The sequence below is a fragment of the Pongo abelii genome, chromosome 1, assembly GCF_028885655.2.
Source record: "Pongo abelii isolate AG06213 chromosome 1, NHGRI_mPonAbe1-v2.0_pri, whole genome shotgun sequence".
Taxonomy (NCBI): Eukaryota; Metazoa; Chordata; class Mammalia; order Primates; family Hominidae; genus Pongo; species Pongo abelii.
The window spans coordinates 46,196,440-46,202,621 of NC_071985.2; the positions used below are offsets into that span (position 1 = coordinate 46,196,440).

Here is a 6,182-nt window from a genome sequence, read left to right on the forward strand (position 1 = left end):
ATACACACACACACACACACACACACACACACACACACACACACAGAGCAATGTGCTGACTGTGTTTGCTATAAAAGTGTGAACAATAATAAACTATGTGTATACATCCTTAAGGGGTTCTGAAGTAAGAAATATGTCATAAAGATGTGAGCAGTTTTAAACCATATGCATGAATGCTGGAAACCCCTGAGGTAAGAACGTATATAGAGGACAAGTGGAATTATTCAGGGAAGGCATCCTGAAGAGGCAGTGGTAAGGGAAAACAGCATTGATGCTGGAGACAGGTGCACATAGGTTTGAAACCCATTTCCACCACTGCCCTCTTGTAGTTACTGGTGCCTTGCTTTCTTCATCTGTGAATCTGAGGTCATAAGATCTCAGAGACTGCATTAAAAAAAACAGTAGAGATACTGTGTGTAAGACACCAGGCAGAGTCCCTGGCAATAGTGAGTGTTCAGCACACAGTAGGCGCTCACATCCTAGAAGAAAGTGATTTGTGCCACGTCAATTGGCAGAGTACAGAAACTTGCAGATGTCAGCAGAGCTGCAAGGACAGGTAAGCAGGAGAGAATTTGGTGAGGGGTTCTGGCCTGGTTGGGCTACTGCACAAGGAGTTTGGGGTTAGAAAGACTGAGAGAGCCTGGGATTCCCATCTTAGGAATACAGAATGGCAAAGAAAGTCAGCAGGAAGGGAATGGCATGATGAAAATAGAGTTTGCATGCTCGCTTCGGCAGCACACATACTAAAGTCGGAACGATACGGAGATTAGCATGGCTCCTGTGCAAGGATGACACACAAATTGGTGAAGCATTCCATATTTTTGTAAATAAAAAAATTGGGAGAAAAGAAAAAGAAAATAGAGTTTGCGTTGTGCTAGGATAATGGTCAGTCCGGTGGTAGGTCAGGGAAGGCAGGAGGCTGTTGTATGAATGTTACAAGGACAAGACCTGGGTTATGTGCCGGCAGGAAATAGAACAGAAGGAATAGGTTTGTTTTTATTTTTGTTTTTTCCTGTTCCATGTGGAAACGAAAATAGAATGGTAAGAGATAATTTAGCACAAGTGACTCATTTTACAGATGGGAAAACTGAGTCTCATGAAGGAGAAAAGGTGGTGCAAGGCTGCAGCAATTGTGGATTTTTCAAGAGATGATTTATAAACTAAACACTTTCCAAAAAGAAAAAAAAGAAAGAAAGAAGGAAGGAAGGAAGGAAGGAAAAGAAAGAAAGAAAGAAAGAAAGAAAGAAAGAAAGAAAGAAAGAAAGGGGAAGAAAGAGAAAGAAAGGAAGGAAGAAAGGAAGGAAGGAAGACAGAAACTGGGGCTCAGAGTGGAGAAGGGACTTGTTCAAGATATTGAAGACTTCTATTACAAGTTACCGTCAGCCCTGAAGCTAGGCCCCCTAGTTCCTAACAACTCCTACCCCAGTGCCATTTCCATCAGCCCCCAGCCAGCCTCCAAAGTAGACACTGAGAAGGATTTCTCTGGATAGAAATCAGCGTTTAGTAGCTGTGGAATCTATTCTCCCTCTCCTGCCGCTGAGGCCAGAGTCCTTTCCTGGCATCAGCCCAGCTTTCTTCTCTCCAGGTGGTTACCTTTTGGGTAAATCCATTTAGGGAGTTAATTGATAACGAAGGCTCTCTCACATTATGATTTAAGGTGTGAACACCCCCATCTAAGTGACATTTGCATTTCAATGAGAGGTGTTTAAAGACCTAAAAGCCAGCAAGATTCAAAGGACCAAGTTTTCTTAAGGTGCAATCACAGGTTCCTAGTGAGTCCCAGCTCAAAATTGCTGAATGGGTTTAATTTTTTTTCTTCCACCCCGATCTAAATTCCTTTCATCCACTAGCCTCCACTCTTGGCAACTTTGACATTCATTTGTTCAACCAATATTCACTAATACCTACTAAGTACCAGACACTGTTCAGGCAAGGTCTCTGGCCTACATTCTAGCTGTAAATTCAGGGTTATAAAACCAAACATCATGGGAACTCAGGGGAAGGCCACGTAGCCCAGTCTGTGAAGGAGAGATGTCACTGAACAACTGTGAACTTGAAAGTGTGAATACTGAACAGTGAACACTGGAAAAGTATGAACTTGAAAACGTGAGTGAACCTGGCTAAAGTAGGTGGAAAGGAAGGGGACAGGGCATTCCTTGAGCAAAGACCTGGAGGCTGCCGTCCCAAGCACAAGTTTAACGGGTACCACCAGTTGAAGGTGGGGAGCGCTGCTTTTTATCTAATTTTAGGGGTGAAGAGGCCCCTTGTGTGCCCTCATTTCTATAAGGAACATGCCAGAATGCTCCTTCTTAGAGATTGTGGCCATAGGGACAGCCTTCCACTGAGGTCCTCAATGCAGAGACTCACTCCTAGCTTGGGGGGTAGGGTTGAAAACCCCTACATCCCATTCCCAGGTGGCCCCAGGTACGTCATAGGCCACAAGTTGAGAGCACATGCAGATATGTACTTTTAAAAAAACAGCCTTTAGCACTTTCAAAAAATTAGTTGCCATGATTAGAGTTTAGGGAAATGTCAAATAAACATCTACGTTTCAGGCTGCTCTTGAAAACTACCATATCTGAAATCACTGGCCTCATGATTGCAGTGGACTGTGAAGCCAAGGAACAGAGGCTCTGTTGAGACAAGGTTTGAGCTCACTCCTCAAGTTTACCATGGCTTTTGTCCAGCCAGCCTCACTTATCTACTGCCTGGTCCCACCCTCGCTCCCGTGCTCATCGAATTTTAAATGGCCCTTCCCTGATGGTGATGTTAAGTAAAGCAGCTCTTGCTCCAGACTCACCCAGCTATTACCAGTTCATATCTGATATGCTCTAGGCAGCCTGTGCAGTTTACTGGACAAGAGTTGAATCAAGGTTCATTCTTGTTTATAGGAATGAGGGTGGAGAATGGCAGAGCCAATGGGAACAAAATGGCTTGGAGCTGCTGGGGCCCAGAGAACCAGGCTCACATCAGGGGAAAGGATTGGCTGCGTATCCAGGGCATACTCGTTTGTATAAGATCCTTATCCAGGGCCCTGGTAGCCTCTTAGACTGAGCTCAAACGTTTTTCTTGCCAGCGCTGCAAAGAAGTGGCGTGCAGAAAAAGCCAGAGAGCTCGGGCCTGCCCTTCTCAGCTTCTCCATTTATTTCTCTTCTGGGAAGGGAGAACCTGTGGGTGTACTCCACAGATGGGCTGAGTGGAGGTAAGTAAAGCTGCAATTAGAAAACTTTCCCCGTCCACTTTGTGTGTAAATGAGCATGTAGCCCAGTTTGGTATTAATCCACAAGCAGACCAGTGGAGCCAATGGGTCAAAGTTGCCCTGTGGCCCACCAATGAGGTCAGATGCCTAGCAAGGATACCGTACCTTTTTGCAAGCATGACAGAGGGCAGACATGAGTTCATTCAGTTATCAATCATTAATTCAGCAGGTACTTTTAGAGTCCCTACTGTAGGCTACATATGACCCTAGGAAGGGCTTTTGGATTGTGCATATTTTGTTTGCCACAGCCTGGGCTGTGCATGTTTTTTATTTTTATTATTTTTATTTTTTGTAGAGATGTGGTCTCACTATGTTGCCCAGGCTGGTCTCAAACTCCTGGGCTCAAGTGATCCACCTGCCATGGCCTCCCAAAATGCTGGGATTATAGGCGTGAGCCACCACGCCTGGCCTGTGAATGTTTTTTTTAATTTTTAATTTTTCTTTTTTTTTTTGAGACGGAGTCTTGCTCTGTTACCCAGGCTGGAGTGCAGTGGTACGATCTCAGCTCGCTGCAACCTCTGCCTCCCAGGTTCAAGCAGTTCTCTTGCCTCAGCCTCCTGAGTAGCTGGGATGATAGGCATGCGCCACCATGCCCGGCTAATTTTTGTATTTTTAATAAAGATGGGGTTTCACCATTTTGGCCAGACTGGTCTCAAACTCCTGACCTTGTGCTCCGCTGGCCTCGGCATCCCAAAGTGATGGGATTACAGGCATGAGTCACCATGCCCGGCCCTGTGCATGTTTTTAAACAAAGGATTGAAAATCATCTTTGTAGGAGAGAGGCCACAGGCTGCTCGGATAGTGTTATCTGTAGCCATTCTTTTTTTTTTTTTTTCTTTTTTCTTTTTGAGATGAAGTCTCGCTCTGTCATCCAGGCTGGAGTGCACTGGTGCGGTCTCAGCTCACTGCAACCTCCGCCTCCCAGGTTCAAGCGATTCTCCTGCCTCAGCCTACTGAGTAGCTGGGATTACAGGTGCATGCCACCACCCAGCTAATTTTGGTATTTTTAGTAGAGACGGGGTTTCACCACGTTGATCAGGCTGGTCTCGACCTCCTGACCTCGTGTTCCGTCAGCCTCGGCCTCCCAAAGTGCTAGGATTACAGGTGTGAGCCACCGCACCCAGCCAGCTGTAGCCATTCTTGAGGGTACTAGTAAGTGCTATGATTTTAATAACGATTTCCTTCCAGTTAGAAGTATGCCAGAGTGTTCTTCTTCATTTTAGGATCTCTCATTTTAGGACCCTCTTCAGAGTCCTTAAGGAGATGAGGTTAATTTCTATTTAGAGCAACTATTCTCAGGCCGGGCATGGTGGCTCATGCCTGTAATCCTAGCACTTTGGGAGGCTGAGGAGGGTGGATTACCTGAGGTCAGGAGTTCGATTCCAGCCTGGCCAACATGGTGAAACCCTGTCTCTACTTAAAATATAAAAATTAGCTGGGCATGGTTGCAGCACCTGTAATCCCAGCTATTCAGGAGGCTGAGGCAGGAGAATCTCTCTTTTTTTAAAAGGTTTTTTATTATTATACTTTAAGTTCTAGGGTACATGTGCACAACATGCAGGTTTGTTACATAAGTATGCATGTGCTATGTTGGTTTGCCGCACCCATCAACTCATCTTTTACATTAGGTATTTCTCCTAATGCTATCCCTCCCCCAGCCTCCCACCCCCTGGCAGGCCCCAGTGTGTGATGTTCCCCACCCTGTGTCCAAGTGATCTCGTTGTTCAATTCCCACCTATGAGTGAGAACATGCGGTGTTTGGTTTTCTGTCCTTGTGATAGTTAGCTGAGAATGATAGTTTCCAGCTTCATCCATGTCTCTGCAAAGGACATGAATTCATCCTTTTTTATGGCTGCATAGTATTCCATGGTGTATATGTGCCACATTTTCTTAATCCAGTCTATCACTGATGGACATTTGGGTTGGTTCCAAGTCTTTGCTATTGTGAACAGTGCTGCAATAAACATACATGTGCATGTGTCTTTATAGTAGCATGATTTATAATCCTTTGGGTATATATCCAGTAGTGGGATTGCTGGGTCAAATGGTAATTCTAGTTCTAGATCCTTGAGGAATCGCCACACTGTCTTCCACAATGGTTGAACTAATTTACACTCCCACCAACAGTGCAAAAGCATTCCTATTTCTCCACATCCTCTCCAGCATCTGTTGTTTCCTGACTTTATGATTGCCATCCTAACTGGCATGAGATGGTATCTCATTGTGGTTTTGATTTGCATTTCTCTGATGACCAGTGATAATGAGCATTTTTTTAATGTGTCTGTTGGCTGCATAAATGTCTTCTTTTGAGAAGTGTCTGTTCATATCCTCTGCCCACTTTTTGATGGGGTTTTTTCTCGTAAATTTGTTTGAGTTCTTTGTAGATTCTGGATATTAGCCCTTTGTCAGATGAGTAGATTGCAAAAATATTCTCCCATTCTGTAGGTTGCCTGTTCACTCTGATGGTAGTTTCTTTCGCTGTGCAGAAGCTCTTTAGTTTAATTAGATCCCATTTGTCTATTTTGGCTTTTGTTGCCATTGTTTTTGGTGTTTTAGTCATGAAGTCCTTGCCCATGTGAGGCAGGAGAATCTCTTGAACCAAGGTGGCAGAGGTTGCAGTGACCGGAGATCATGCCATTGCACTCCAGCCTGAGCAACAAGAACGAAACTCTGTTTCAAAAAAAAAAAAAAAGAAAGAAAGAACAAGTATTGTCTTTTTATCGAGTACTTAAATGTGCCAGGACAATTATAAGTAGCTTATGGATCTCATTTAATCTTCATAACAACATTTGAAGTGGGTTATATTCTTCATTCCATTTTACAAAGTGGGAAATTGAGGCCTGGTTAAAGTCACTAGCCACTAGGTTGCACAGTGGATAGGTGGGTGGTAGAGCTGAGATTAAACCTCCCTAGGCAGCCTAAC

General features: G+C 44.4%; 1 non-coding gene across 1 annotated transcript; it reads left to right on the forward strand.

Moving 5' to 3' along the window:
• The first annotated feature begins 719 nt into the window (after positions 1–719).
• Positions 720–823, forward strand: LOC112131001 (U6 spliceosomal RNA). Its single transcript, XR_002913162.1, has one exon. It is a non-coding gene; the product is annotated as a U6 spliceosomal RNA (small nuclear RNA).
• The last annotated feature ends 5,359 nt before the right edge of the window (positions 824–6,182 follow it).